The sequence below is a fragment of the Alosa alosa genome, chromosome 21, assembly GCF_017589495.1.
Source record: "Alosa alosa isolate M-15738 ecotype Scorff River chromosome 21, AALO_Geno_1.1, whole genome shotgun sequence".
Lineage (NCBI taxonomy): Eukaryota > Metazoa > Chordata > Actinopteri > Clupeiformes > Clupeidae > Alosa > Alosa alosa.
The window spans coordinates 161,971-178,471 of record NC_063209.1 but is presented as its reverse complement, the minus strand read 5'-3'; the positions used below and the strand labels follow the sequence as shown (position 1 = coordinate 178,471).

Genomic DNA, 16,501 nt, shown 5'->3' with positions numbered 1-16,501 from the left:
ACGCACAAGCAAACCCACACTCAATGTATACTACAACCCAAACTACAATTAATAACTCTAAACGGAAGGCAAGGGCCACTTAGCTCAACATGGGGGGGGAAAGCTCCACACTTCTCTCCCCCATGGCAGCTGCATAAGGGAGGTGTAATTCCACACTGATCACTGGTCCGGCAGTCTGCAGTCTGTGACCTGTCGTCATTGAGCGTTATTCCGAGGTTCTCCCCAGCGTCGTCGTGGCCAGTGGCGTTCCGGATCACGCAGTCTGCTCCCCTTCTCTGGGCTCAACCAGATGCCGTCCTGCGTGAAAACTGCTTGTCTAGCTGGCGACATAAGCCGTCCGCCGGTCCGCGACCCACCACCCCAACGCTGCAACACACAAAGACAAGCCAGAGACAAGGCACAAAAACTCTCCACAGGCACATTCACACTGGCTTATCAACATACCTCTCGCCCCTTCCTATAAATCAAGTGTGATCCAATAACCCAGTGCAATTAGTAATCAGTTATCAGTTGATAAGCTACAGCTGGTTTGTTTACATGAGTGCCGGCTAGTCCGTCACTCAACTATTTCCCCACTTATGGTTCTTAGACTCTACCACATGACAAAAGGATCATGGAGAATAAAGAAAAATGTATAAAACAAAACTTTGCATATTCCCACAAGGTGTTTGGGTGCTCTGAAAATGAGAACCAAAATTATTTTTCAGACTTGAAAGGTCTGCTGTTCAGACCCTGAAGGAATATATTTTCTGTTAATTGCTTTTTGTGAGAGTGTTTCTACTTATCTCAGTAAGGAAAATAAACCAAGAGCCTATGTTGAGTACAAATATGTCTTCTGAAGGCCTAACTAGAGCCCAGCCAAAAACTCCAATAACATTTTGATCAACTTTGAGGGACAGCTATGACCATGCAGGATCATCCAAAACAAACGTGACGATTTTGCTACATACTATTCCTATTGCAAAATTTGAGCCTCCTACATGGTTTAGTTCTTGCGCTGTGGGCTTGTGAACTTTGACAAAAAAAGAGACCGAACAAAATCGCCCCCCCCCCGTAAAATACATAAAAGTAATTTTACAGTGTGTCTCCTAGGTAACATAGGTACACCTGGTAATTTTTTCAGATTTTTTAAAGACCTAAGTGCGTGGGCCCTGGTTGAATTGACGTGGAATGACCCTACTGAAAGTATTTGAATCACTTAATTCCAATTCTTTATACATATTGTCTGTCTAATATTGTCTCATGTGGTACCATTTTATGTTTTATATTCTTTCTCTACTTAAATATAAACAATACGGCATTTCAAACTTACTTGATGGTCTGTGGTGTGTCTTATATTATTTTGCTGATTATTACTGTTTTAACTACTACTGCTCCCTACAAGCCTAGACACTGGTCCTAACATAGCATTACTTACAGTGCAACTGGAAAGTATTTCTTTCAAGTTTTCAACATTTTGTTATGTTTCAGGCTTGTCTTAAAATGGATTCAGTTCATTTTTTCTCTCATCAATCTACACACAATACTCCATAAAAAATCAGGTGTTTGGAGTGTTTTGTAAATTTATACAAAATAAAAGTCAGAAATATTCCATTTACATAAGTATTCAGACCCTTTGTTATGATACTTGCAATTGAGCTCTGGTGCATCCTACTTCTATCAATGGTCTTTGAGATGCTTCTACAACTGGATTAGAGTCCACCTGTGCCTAAATTAATTAATTGGCCATTATTAGGCCATTTATACGGTCTCACAGTTGATGGTGTATGTCAGAGTGAAAACCAAGCCACAAGGTCAAGATAATTGTCTGTAGACAGTGCAGCACTCCACCAATTAGGCCTTTATGGTAGAGTGGACAGATGGAAGCCATTTTTTGCCAGGAGTTTGCCAAAAAGCACCTGAACGCCTCTCAGATCTGATGAAACAAAGACTGAACTATTTGGCCACAATTCCCAACATTGTGTGTGGAACAAACCAGGCACTAAGCTGCACTGATGTTTGTCCTTCTTTACGCTTCTCTCATCCTCTCAAAGGAACTCTGAGGGCTATATCTTGCACTTTAACACAATCGACTTCGCACAAATCGCTTTGTGGGCGGATCTGCACTTTAACGCAATTGACTTGGCAAAAGCGCTTTTGTGGGGCGGATCTTGAAGCTGTTTCTATTTTACGTGGGAAAATTGACTGTTGCGCCTGACGCAAATCTAAAATGGGGTGGTCTGTAGCAGGTACATTATTCATGGGTGTGGTTTGGGCGTAACGTGCAATAAACCAATCAGAGCGTCATCTCACATTCCCTTTAACAACAGGCACGCTTGTTCCATAGCGGATTGCTATTATGATGGCGGATTTGCCAGGCGCAACCAGGAACGGTTCACAGTGCTATAGTCTATAGTTTGCTATTGATTTTTCCTCTTGACAAAATGTAATCCAGAAATGTCACTTTCCGATGTTTTGGGATCACTCGGGATCACTTGGGAATCACAAGCTTATGAATGCATGGTGATATTTTTGCAATGTAATCTAACATTACCTCACTATGACTAGACAATGCAGATCTGTCAGATAAGCTCTCCTCTCCCGTGCTACTGCTGGGGCATTTGGGTTAAATTGAATCGGCATGCAGTTCGTCTCATTAAGTCCTCTAATATTTCCTAATTTATGTCATCAACACATCCGTGATTAGGTGGAAATGTGTTTGCAACACAGGCCAAAGCAAAGCTCCTGCAGGTGTAAGCTACGGCTGTACCTTACCAACAGGCAACGAGAAACACTTTCCAAGTTGACCTAACTTTCCAACTCTGCACAGTATCCCATTAACTGCATGACAGTGGGCTATTTACAATATTTATTTAAATTATGTAAAGTAGAGTTTGTAAACACGTTATCATCAACTTAATGCACGCACAACTTTTGTTTGAGCAGGAGAGAGAATAACAATGAATGGAAGCAGCAACTACAGAAATTGTAGCGAAGGCTACTTGCTGCTTTCTTTTACTGTCAATGGTTGCAGGTTAACAGCACATAATAAGTTTATTTTTAGCGAATTCACAAACTCAAGACTTCAAGGCCATCATGGATATAAAACGTTTTTTGAAAACAACGAAAGGATGGAGGGAACATAGTAAAGTTTTGGAGTTATTTTAGATGGGCTACAACAAGGTAGGCAAAATGGTAGTGCTTGTCAAAACCTTAGCGCAGCTGGAATAATGCTTATAGGCTGATGTTAAAGCGCACACAATGTTTAAAGCCATACACAACGGTAAATTGGAACAAAACTAAAGGTAACTTTAGCCTTTGTAGGGCTGTATAAAGTTGTCCAAATTAATAGGTCATAATTAGGCGTTGTTTTTGTAAAGATATTGCATGTAGATGTACTATATAGGCTACTAAATTTTTAGTTGACCAATGCACGAACAAAGCCGGGAAACGGACAAATATTATCAAGGCTTTGAATGTTTCCATCTGTGCACAGGGTGTCTGTAGATCGGTGTGCATAGCATTCATTTCTGCAGGCCTGTGGCCATGCATGCGCCCTTAAAATAGCATCTGAATTTGCGCCACTGACTTTAGTCTGTGGCGGAATTGTTTTCTGAAACTGCAAAATATCAACAGGGACCGTTTGCGCTGGAATACGCCCCTTCTTTTCGCTGAAACGGCCCCGTGGGCGCACATGTACCTGTGGAGGGAAAATTCCAATATGCGGTGACTGCAAAATAGGAAAGACAAAAGCGCAAGTATACAAAGTCAATTGCGCTGGTGTACAAAATAGAGCCCTGAATCTCATTCATAGTGACCATTGGGTCCTTGGTTACCTGTCTGACCAAGGCCCTTTGTTCCGGATTACTCAGTTTGGCTGAGCGGCCAGATCTAGGAAGACTGTTAGTTGTTCTAATCTTTTCTAGTTGAGAATAATGGAGGCTACCGTGCTCTTGGGCACTTTCAATGCTGCAGAATTTTTGTATCCTTGCCCAGATCTGTGTCTTCACACAACCCTGTCTCGCAGGTCTACGGACAATTGTCTTAACCTTGTGGCTTGGTTTTCACTCTGACATACACCATCAACTGTCCTAATAATGGCCAATGAATTAATTAAGGCACAGGTGGACTCTAATCAAGTTGTAGAAGCATCTCAAGGATCATTGATAGAAGTAGGATGCACCAGTGCTCAATTGCAAGTGTCATAACAAAGGGTCTGAATACTTGTGTAAATGGAATATTTCAGACTTTCATTTTTTATAAATTTACAAAACACTCCAAACACCTGTTTTTTGTGGAGTGTTGGAGTATTGTGTGTAGATTGATGAGAAAAAAACCGAATTGAATCCATTTCAAGATGAGCCTGAAATATAACAAAATTTGGAAAACTTGAAAGGGTCTGAATACTTTCCGGTTGCAATGTATCTACTACTTGAGGATAATGATACACATTGGTGGATACACAATGGTCTATTTAATCGAGGGTTTCTCCCCCGGGATATCTAAAAAAAATGAGCTGTTGAATACACAATCATGAGAAGGAAAGAGCAGCAATCTTACCTCTCTCAATCTCTAAGGACAAAAATAGCCTAATTCTTAAACATCAACTTTTTATCCAAACTTTAATGCGCAGCCTACACATTTGTAACCTGACTCTCGCCAGATGAATTTCGTTCCACTCAGCTTCACTCACATCCATCTGGGACCTCTTCCATTGAGAGTGATTTCTGCACCCGATTTTATGGTACAGCCAATCAGGACGCAGGGCGGGAGTTTCATAGATGTGACATAGCGTAAAAGCGACTGTGAGACTATTATCAGCGTCACGGGTTGGCTTCGATGTGAGTGGTTAAAGTAGCACGTCAATAGATGACGGACAAGTGGCTTATTCAATCATATGCAAGCATTTTTTGATTAGGCCCAGCCTTCTGAAGTAACACTCCAATGGATTGGTCCCAGATGGATGAGTGGAGCTAGGCGGAACGAAATTCATCTGGCGAGAGTCAGGTTAACACATTTGGCCTTCAAAATCATATTTCTAGGTCGTTTTACAGTAAGATATGTCTATGAGCGTGTCTCATTTCAGGGGCTACATGGTTCTAAGGACAGATTCGTAGACCGGTTGCGTCATAGTAGCGCGACTAGTGCTGTCCCATTTCGTAAACATTTAATAAACGGTTTAATAACATTTAAATTAAATGATCGGATTTCAATGTGAACTATGGTTAAGCTATGTAGCCGATTTCCTTATCAAACCTAAATTTAGAACCACTTTCTAAATAAATCTGTTCAAACATTTCAAATTGAAATTATTTATCAACAAGTCATATTAACATGCTCAGATATGATCACTGGTTAGTAGTCTATTAGGCCTACTATATTTTCCACGAGTAGGCTACTAGAAGACCGTTAAACAACACATTTAAAGAAACTAGTTGATGGCATTTTGCATAAAGGCCATAATTAGTTCAAGGGAGGATTACATCCACCAAAGGTTTATTAAAGCGTCTGTTTGTGACATCTAGCTTACGGACGGATAATAACAAACTCATTTTGATAAATTATTAATTTGTCCATTAGCAAAGCAGTAAATACAATTTCATCAGTTCAAATGAACTAATGTGTTTGAACCGCAGCCTGACACACAAGATGCCGCTGTAGATCACAACATAGTTTTCGCGAGGTGTAGCCTAACATAGCCAGTAAGCCTAAAGCAAGTCTGATTACTAACATTGTAAATGTGCATTAAGAAAATAGCCTACTATAGCGATCTATTTTATGCAGAGTCGGACAGTAACGGAGTATATTTACTTGAGTACAGTACTTGAGTACAATTTTGAGGGATCTGTACTTTACTCAAGTATCATTTTTGGGGAGTACTCATGACTTTACTCATGTACATTTGAGAGGCAAATATTGTACTCTTTACTCCACTACATTTCTATCCATAACCGTGAGTACCCGTTCCTACTTCTAAAAAAAAAGGAAAAAAGAAAAATCTCGGAAACCCTCAATTTGTTGCTTCCCTCTTGCCCTCCCTGTGGCCCCACCTCGCCAGACTATTTCAATTTTCTGAACAAGTTAATGATAGTTTTCGCTTCAAGTGTTTCAATTACAAAATAGTATTTTGTATTTGAAATACATATTTTAAATACATGTATTAGAAATACTGCCCATCCCTGGCAACATGGTAAAAAGATGAAAATGACTTGATTTTACTTCCAATTCATTTTACATTCTCCAAGGTATTAACATTAACATTTTTCATAACATGTAGGACGTTTCTGTACATACATTTAAGCACTGTGGCAGTAGTAATGCAATATTTAGAAAATGTAGGCTACTCTTGTACTCTTGATACTCAAGTACATTTAAAAACAAGTACTTCAGTACTTTTACTTAAGTAGACATCTGACTGTTGTACTTTTACTTGTACTTGAGTAAAATTTAGCAAAGGGTATCTGTACTTTTACTCAAGTATCATTTTTGGGGAGTACTCATGACTTTACTCATGTACATTTGAGAGGCAAATATTGTACTCTTTACTCCACTACATTTCTATCCATAACCGTGAGTACCCCGTTCCTACTTCTAAAAAGGAAAAAAAAAAATCTCGAAACCCTCAATTTTTTTGCTTCCCTCTTGCCCTCCCTGTGGCCCCACCTCGCCAGACTATTTCAATTTTTCTGAACAAGTTAATGATAGTTTCGCTTCAAGTGTTTCAATTACAAAATAGTATTTTGTATTTGAAATACATATTTTAAATACATGTATTAGAAATACTGCCCATCCCCTGGCAACATGGTAAAAGATGAAAATGACTTGATTTTACTTCCAATTCATTTTACATTCTCCGTTGTATTAACATTAACATTTTTCATAACATGTAGGACGTTTCTGTACATACATTTAAGCACTGTGGCAGTAGTAATGCAATATTTAGAAAATGTAGGCTACTCTTGTACTCTTGATACTCAAAGCACATTTAAAACAAGTACTTCAGTACTTTTACTTAAGTAGACATCTGACTGTTGTACTTTTACTTGTACTTGAGTAAAATTTAGCAAAGGGTATCTGTACTTTTACTCAAGTAATGAAGCTGTGTACTCTGTCCGCCTCTGATTTTATGTGGCAAAGGCATGTGGTCATGATGCTTTGTGCATGATCGAGATAATGAAAGACATCTAGCCCTACAACAACACAGCACAACAAGAGATGAAAACCTCTGCTAAATGGATGCTCAGCAGCTGAACCACAAATATTGTAGCGTGGCTCGGACATGCTGACAGGGAAATGTGTTACTGTTATGCTTACCTTCATGCAGTGCATTATGGGAGAAATGTATGGCTAAGATACTGGGTAAGCTTCCTAATGTTATGTGTTAATCAATCGTGAGTGACTTGTAATGTATGTGTGTAAACTAGCCGGCTGTTGTGTTGTCGGGATGAAAGGGTTTATGTTACGGGATGCCACCCAGGTTGTGTAGTATAGCCACTGGGTATAAGCTGACCCATTCCAAGTTATATGTATTGTTCTCTGTAAATGCTAGTAATAAACTGCCAAGAAAGCAAGTATTCTTTGCCTCGTCACAATATATTTGTCAACGTTGCAGTTGGAAAAACGTATCGGTCTAGAAGCCAGGTCAGTTAACAAGTAAGATGAAGTGCAATATGATGCATTCAATCAGATATGTCTGCAAACGACCATTAGCTACAGTCCCCACCATAAGTTACTCAACCGATCACAGCTGTCTGGCTATAGGCTACGTTATTCTGCCGTCCTAGCCAGGCTACCTTAACTGTTGATATTCCCTCCTAAGTTTTTGAAATTAGTCTACATGTCAGCAATCAGGGAAAGAAATTACGCTGCCTGTGCCCACCTACCTCTTTAAAGTTTGGTTTTAACCAGGCTAGAAAGAAAAAGGCCAAGGCTACTCACATGAGTACTCTCTTGAAAAGTAAAGCGACACTTGTGTGATTGCTTTTTAGCCGGTGGGTGAACAAATTATTTAAAATTGGAGATGGACGAGGCAGGCAAAGGCTATATGGGCATGTACCCTCCTATCACATTTTTGACTAGTCTTATAATAAATTAATATTGACAGATGCCGCAATTAATTCCTTGATAACAATTCATTTGCATTGTAGCCTGAATGTTGTTCTTAGGATAAGTGTCTGCTAAATTAATCAATGTAAACATGCTAAGTGATAGGGAAAGGAGCAGCAGCTAAAAAAAAAACTCAATCCTTTTAGTTTGGAAGGACTTGCATAATTGTATATCTTTTTAATAATTCAAATAGATTGATGATTGCTCTCACTCAGTTAGCCTAGTTCATATTATTGTAACCTATACATAAAACGTAACACGTTGATCCCCCACGTTGAAAGGATGCTTTTCACGAACATGAGTTAGAAAGATCAGTAGGCCTACTCGGGCTAATGACGTAACAGATCCATTCTTTTAGGCTAGACCGTCCCATTTAAAAAAACGTTGGTCCAGCCAGGTTTGATAATTCATTAATCCTGATTTAGTGACAGAAAGTTCAAATAGTCCAGCGTTGGATTTGTCCAGGGGAAGGGAGTTGTCGAGGGGCATGTGGTGGGTCGGCAGACGGGCCAGGAATCCGGGCAGAGTTGTCATAGGCAGGTGATGGGTCGCTAGGCTGTACGGGCCAGGAATCCAGATAGGGGGACAGTAATAGGGCAGTCGAGGATGGGACTTCAGGTGAGAAGGGTGAGAGGAGGGCCAACACACAGATGGTTGATGACTCGAGTGACACAAGTGAGGTACAGTAAGGGGGAAGAAAGAGAAATGTAGAGTGGGTTAGTATTACTCAAAAAATCAAAATGGTTAATGTCAATAAGTAATCAGTGGTACTATATATTGTTACAGTATACCATAGTCATGGGCGGATTATGAATTTTTGGGCCCCTGGGCCCAGATGTATTAAGGGCTCCCCACTAATTGTCGTATATGTGGGAGGGGGGGTTTGGGGTTCCTTCCCCAGAATTTTTTAAATTTTTTTGATGTGATTTCCTGTATTCTGGTGCATTTTGGGGATTGCCAATACTAAATTCAATCAGATTCATAGCCTACATCCTGATTTGTTTATATTGAGGCAATGATTCCATGCAAAGGCTTGGGCTTCAGGGCCCCCTGACCCCTTGGGCCCCTGGGCCTGGTAGGCCCGTGCAGTAATCCATCCCTGACCATAGTGAGAATAGGCAAGAGAGGGAGAGTTGAGGGAGAGAGAAGGGAGAGAGGAGACGGGGGTTGTACCATGTGACACATGAAAAGTCCATGACAGCACTATGCTATAGCAGCATAACTAAGGCATGGTGAGGGGTAGTCAACACCAGCGCAGGTATGGTCAGTGACCACCATCGCGACGCTACACTGAGGTGCCAGTCACACGAGGGACTCAGCAGGGTGGTCCATTCCAAAATCCCTGAGGTGGGTGAAGTTCCACACCGCACCATACCTAACTATGGGAGGCAGTAAGAGGTATGTTTTAAGTCTAGACTTAAAAATAGGGAGGGTGTCTGCTAGTCGAATTGAGGAAGGGAGATTATTCCAGAGGAGGGGGGTGCTGATAGCTGAAAGCTCTGCCTCCCTACTGTAGTTTTTGAGATTCTTGGAATTACAAGAAGGCCAGTATTCTGTGATCGAGCGGGTCTGGGTGGGTTATATGGGACTAGGAGATCTTTAATATATTCTGGTGCCTGGCCATTAATGGCTTTGTATGTTAGAAGTAATATTTTGAAGTCAATGCGACTTTTAACAAGCAGCCAGTGTAGAGATGCCAGGATAGGGGAAATATGTTCATATTTCTTAGTTCTAGTGAGTGTGCGAGCAGCTGCATTTTGTATAAGCTGTAAGCTCTTTAGACAGGTGTTATTGCAGCCAGCGTATAGAGCATTGCAATAATAAATCCTTGAGGTGACAAAAGCATGGATTCATTTCTCAGCGTCTGGTAAGGATAAAGACTTCCTTATCTTTGAAATGTTCCTTAAATGATAAAACAGATTACCAAAACTTCATTTTATGTGATTACTTAGTGATAGGTCTTGGTCAATTGTAACTCCAAGATTTTTAACACTTGTGGATGAGGATAGTCGAAGATCAGTAAATGTAGCCTGTGATGAGGATAGGATATCCCTCATCTTTTTAGGACCTAAAACCATGACTTCTGTTTTATCGGAGTTCAAAAGCAGGAAATTATTTGTCATCCATGTCTTTATGTCTCTTATACATGTGTCAAGTTTGGCTAACGGAGTTAATTCGTCAGGTTTTATGGAAAGGTATAGTTGTGTTTCGTCTGCATAAGAATGAAATTTAATGCCATGTTTCCTAATTTCTGAGCCTAGAGGAAGCATATAGAGAGAAAATAACAGGGGCCCTAATACTGAGCCTTGAGGCACCCCATATTTTACCATAGTCTGGGTAGACGGTTTATTGAATTTCCCCATCGGGATCAATAAAGTATCTATCTATCTATCTATTTATCTATCTATCTATCTATCTATCTATCTATTGTGAACCTGTACAAATTGTCTGCGGTTAGAAAGGTATGATCTTAACCAAGCGAGTGCTGAGTCTTTAATGCCTATCGAATGTTCAAGTCTGTGGAGTAGTATGTTGTGGTCTATGGTGTCAAAGGCAGCACTGAGGTCCAGGAGGACCAATATTGATATATGTCCATTATCGGCAGCGATGAGGAGGTCATTAAAAACTTTAACTAAGGCTGATTCAGTACTGTGGTGAGCTCTGAAACCAGACTGATATAATTTTATTCATATGCAAGAAGGTACCAATTTGTTTCGACCAGAGTTAAGGCAGAAAATAAGGCACCACCAGCCCAGCACCAAACTCACCAAGTGCACCAAGCGCGGTAAACAAAATCGTTTTTTAAAGGCAGTAAAGGCTCCCGTTAAGAACCAAACCAGATTTTGTTCAAATCTACACACCCATATGGCTACTGAAAAATGTAAGGTTAATTTATCAAATTAAGATTGAGCTTGGTCTGGTCAATTAGATTGAGCTTGGTCTGTGATAGCCAGACTAGGATTGTTTGAAAGTCTGGATGAAATGTTTTGTGTGTCTATTGGAAGCTGGTGATATGGCACAATGGTGGTTTGTTGTAGGGTTTTCATAATTATAGTCGACTAGTCGATTAACATCCAGCTTGACTCATCGTCACTGACCCCAACTAGATCGGCACATAACCTGGGTGTCGTAATTGATGACCGACTTAACTTCTCTGAATCCCTGTTGACCAAGCCATAGAAGAAATGGTGAACAAAGACACCCAGACAGCTGGAGGGACAAAGGGATTCAGCTTGAAGCCAGGAGCTGTGATTAAATATTGTGGCCTAACAGCCAAGTACAGAAGCATGTTCCCTGACAGCTGAGAGACTTGATAAGTCAAGGCAGTTCCAACCTGTCCCATCCAGATCTATAGGGTCCAAGGATCAAAAGAGATGAAGATGTCAAGTCTCAAGTCTTGATCTTATGGAGAGTAACCATCTTTTAAATTCCATGACAAGATGACCAAACAAGACCTGAAAACATTCTCCAATATCAACACAAAAAGATCTTATGGAAAGAAAGGTCAGGATGTTGTTCTAAAGGCTGACAGAAACCTGTTCAGTCACATGATCCTTGTAGCTAAAAGCAGGAAGGTCAATATGAGGGATGTTCTTGCTCACTCATGGGCTCTGGCAAATGCTGATGGGACTTGTCAGAGAACTTGAAAATAATGTGTCTCCAGCAGAACACACCCCAACCCCATCTATCTGCATCATTGACGGTATGAGCCTTATTCGAAAAAATAATTAAAAAACAAAACCTTTACACAGATGGAAAAGTCAAACCATTATAGCGGTAGTAGCCCGCATCTAATATAGCCTAAAGCTATTTGTGCAGGGTCACTGTTGAAAAACCTTAAACTTTCTGCCAATGGGTCAAAACCGATGAGCAAAACACCAGCGGAGTGCCCAGGCTACACCCCCAGGGAGCAGACAGCACTCCACTCTGGGACATTCTTTCTCAATCAATGCAACATTTGTGGATGGATTTGAAATGTAGCCGAATCTAATGTTTTATTCTGGTTTGACTTATTGTAATGTTCCTGAGTTAATGTCCTCCTGTGCATCGGAGACTTTAACTCGCTCCAGCTGTCACCTCGGGATGACTTCAAATTGTGCTTTCAATGTAGCCTATCTGCGGACTACAGTTCGTGTTTATTTTCCAGACGCAGTGGGTGGTTGTCATTAGCCTATATTAATTGTGAGCAATTACTGAAGTTATGAATCTGTTGCGGTAACCACATTTATTGCGCGACATGAGATTCAATTATTATTTTAATTTTTGATCCCGTGAGGGAAATTTGGTCTCTGCATTTAACCCAATCGGTGAATTAGTGAAACACAGTGAGCACACACAGTGAGGTGAAGCACACATTAATCCTGGCGCAGTGAGCTGCCTACTTCAACGGCGGCGCTCGGGGAGAAGTGAGGGGTTAGGTGCCTTGCTCAAGGGCACTTCAGCCGCGGCCCACTGGTCGGGGCTCGAACCGGCAACCCTCCGGTTATAAGCCAAGAGTGCTAACCAGTGGACCACGGCTGCCCTTAAATGACCAGCAATGTTCAATTAGACCAGGTTAACCTATTTCACTTCTGTGTCCCAGTTTCCCAAACCACATTTGCTGATACGAACTTCTGCTGACAGAAAATTAGGCTGCATTTCGTGTGGACATCATAATGCAGTTTAAGGCTGATTTATGCTTCTTACTTGTGAGCCTACGTGAGTCAGCGGAAGTCATTCTCACGTTCTCCTTTACATTAACAAGGCACAATTCCTCCAACTCTAGCCTCGCCTTTTAATCAATGCCTTCATCTTTTTTCCCCCTTTTCAAAAAGTGTGATATTCATACTCAAGTCATGCGCATTCTGTCTCCCTGTACTTTGGAGACTCCTCTGCAGCTCCAGCTGAGGAACAGTGGTTGTCATTAGCCTATATTAAATGTGAACGATTATTTGAACGATGATATGATAATACTGCTATGATGATACTGCTTTTATTGCACAACTGTGAAATAGGCGATTAGGCTATTAATCGGCTACAAGGTGCTCCGATGCGTCCGTCCACGCCGTCAGCCAATAGAAATCCCTATGGTTTGCTACTAGACGTACAGGCTGAGCAAATTAATTTGCCGCCGCTAGGGTGCGTCTAGATTTCTAGGCTACTGTTTCCCACCTTGTCTGAACCTTTCCCACCTTGTCTACGATTCTGAGTTTTCTTTATAAACCGTGTCTCTTCCTCGCTCGCTAGTGAAGAAAGCTCGACTCCGCTGGATGTTTTATATAGGAAGCGCCCCTATCGGTGGACCTTATCATTACAATAAGGATCCTGTTCAGATTCAGATGTGGTAAAAACCATGTGAAACAAACATTTAATGACATTTCAAAATTGATCCGCGGGCCGCATTGAGTGAGGAGGAGGGCCGCATTCGGCCCGCGAGTTGCCCATCCCTGCATTAGTTAGTTGTGCACTGTTTCCCGCTCAGTAGTAAGGTAACAAATTGCCTACTCCGATGGGTTTTGTTTTTTTTGCCAATGTTCTTGTCGCCCTCCCAGAAGATGCACGCACACACACACACTCACACACACACACTAATACCGGCAACTCAGTTTAATTTAATTAAGAATGCACTTGCTACCGCAACATTTTCAAAGGCTGATTTTCCTTTTTATTCTGGGGAATATTTAGTCATTTATTTTTAGCTCGTATAAACGGCCTGATTGTAAATAGAAAAGCAAAGTATCATCTAAAGGCCTAGGCTAAATAAGAGAATATAGGAATCTTTGCTCACACACTGTAGGAACTGTAATGTGATTACTGACGTGTTACACCCAACTCTGCTCAGCTACGAGTAGCCTTGAGAAAGAATCTCCTGTGTGTAAATTTACTCCAAGTTGGCCTACCCCAAAAAACTGCATGACAGTAGTCTATTTCTATTTATCTGTAAAATAACCATGTATTTGTTCAACTTTATGAAGCAGAATTACGCAGGCTATTTGGAACGCACACATTTTGTTTGCGCAAGAGAGAGAAAAGACGGGGGGGTTAGGGGGTTGTTATCTGGCCCCTGCACTTTGAAACTCGTTCTGGCGCCCCTGCTGTCTTGCCTTCCAGTCCCATCTATCAGAAATGTGGGACACAGAACCGTATACATTCTCTTGACATCACTAAACTGGTAAGCTCAATTGATTCAGTGTGTGTGACAGCCTAATTGGCTTGCACACCTTCACAGGGTGTGACACGGTCAATGCATTCGCTGTTCGAAGGACGCTGAATATCCTGAAGATGTTCAGAAAGGACCCTTCCTGCCAAAAGACTCCAAATAATAGCCCGGGCTTTTATTTTCCCAAATCGCCAAACTGCACCGGCTAGTATTAGAGACAGGCGTCTATATGAGACAGGCCTTTAATTCCCTTTACACAAAACTTTTCCTCTGCAAAGATGGACAATATTATCGAATTAATTATTGCAAACACACTGAATGTCTACCTATATGATTAGGCTGATGACAATTACGGATCATCATTCATTTAGTGTTGAGATGTTGTTCATTGAGTGAGATATAGTAGACCTAAGATCCAAATAGCGGGGATAGCCAGAACAGATGAACCACATTTTAATTAAACGTAATTTACAAAGAGATCGTATCACACTGAAAGCTCATATTTTGTCACTAGCAAATAGCCTATATCGGTCCGTTCAGGAATTATTTAGGCAAAAGTGGAACGTGCTTAATGTTTCATTCTCCCTCCTTTTCGGCACGAATGAAACAGCATGAGAAAGCATGAACCATATTGTTTCTCCCGTTTTGTATTTGCCAAATTTGACAACAGTCTACATTCAAATCACTACTCCCAGGCGCGCGGGAACATATTTTTGACCAGGGGTGAATACGCCATTTCAGCGCCGTGTATGAGTAGGTCTAAGAGTGAGAAGTTTTATAATGCACTGGGCAGCCACATTCCACTGCAGCTATGCGCAGCACTTGCCACTCCGACTCATCAATAAAAACTGTGCGCGCACACACCAGTCCCATAGAAGCGCACTTGACTTTGCACCATTAACCTATTTCAGTATATAGCCAGAGAATGTCCGTAGACGGGCTCTGATATAGCCTAGTCTGAGGTAAATTCCTTTTCTGACTTCTTTCTCTTTATCGCCATGGCATTTAGAATAAAGAATAACGTTCGCGAACCGTTCTGGTTTTGTTGCCAGCATAAAAACAAGCTTACCATCGGCCTATCCGCAAATTTTAAACACAAGGGATGAATTGAATGATGACAAAGTCGGACATATAGGTATAGTTCATATTGAAAAAAAAGTTTTACAATTTGGAACTCTAGCTTTTCCCCACCGCAGTCTTTTAATGCCATCTGATCATAACGTGCACAGTGTGCGCCATACTTAAGCCCAAATCACACCCAAGATTCGCGACAATGAGCAGCAACTTGATGCAACATTCTAAAACCTTGCAACTGTGAACAGACATGGTGAATGCTTTGCGACGGCTTGCAACGACGTGCAACATCTAATTCACACTGCTGTAACCTCCTTTCTGTAACGGTTTCGTGTCATTGCGAATCTTAGGTGTGAATTGGGCTTTAAACAGACGATCTGATGGGTTTTAGAAGATTAAATACAACCCGAAACTAAAAAACAGACCAGGCCTCTACTGGAGACCGGCCTTTAACCCGTACCTGTAGCCATGCCAGGCGTTTAAAAGAGACAGGTGTCTCTTTGGGACTCGGCGATTATTTGAAGTTTTACGGTATATTAAATGGCCCTTACCGTAATTTGTAAAACAGGCCTCTAAATGTTAACCTTTACATTTTTTGAGTGTGAAACCCCTTAATCTTTCATTTAAGGTGACAAGTCAGGGGTTCCCTTTATTTGTTGTGATTAAGGGGATAATTAAGGACAGTTTAGCCTACAGTCCACATGCAATGCATAGCTTGTTAACAAGTGACTTTATTAGCCTATGCTCCGTAACTACTGTATGTCCATAAGATTGTAAAATGCAGGCATAAGATGCAAATTATGTAAACACAGAGAAACGAAAGAACTTGTTGCAGCATACTGTTGTTTTGATAGGCTAATTAGTGTGTATTTGTCTTTGTTATGAAAGGTGTGAACCAAAACCGAAACAGTATACAGTTGTACATGGGAGCAGAGAGCCACAGTCACACTTTCTTTGTAGCAGCCTGCAAGGCTTTAGGGGAAGGTACCTGTAGTGCCCCGGTAGAGCACTTGACAGGACAAAGACAGTAATTGACAGAGGGGTGGGGGCAGTTACAGGTGTGATACACCCATCTCATCAGTATTCATTTGAAAGAGCCACTGGTTTCATTTAGTTTGACTTTTTTGAAATTTGTGTTGAAACTACATAACATTTCTGATTGCTTTTCTTACTTTTATGTAGGCAACTCTTATGTTTATACTG

At 41.0% G+C, this 16,501-nt stretch overlaps 1 protein-coding gene across 1 annotated transcript in view; it reads left to right on the top strand.

Annotated features, from left to right (window-relative positions):
* Positions 1-16,501, top strand: part of LOC125286791 (palladin-like) — an 84,875-nt gene that overhangs the window by 13,993 nt on the left and 54,381 nt on the right. The window lies entirely within an intron of this gene.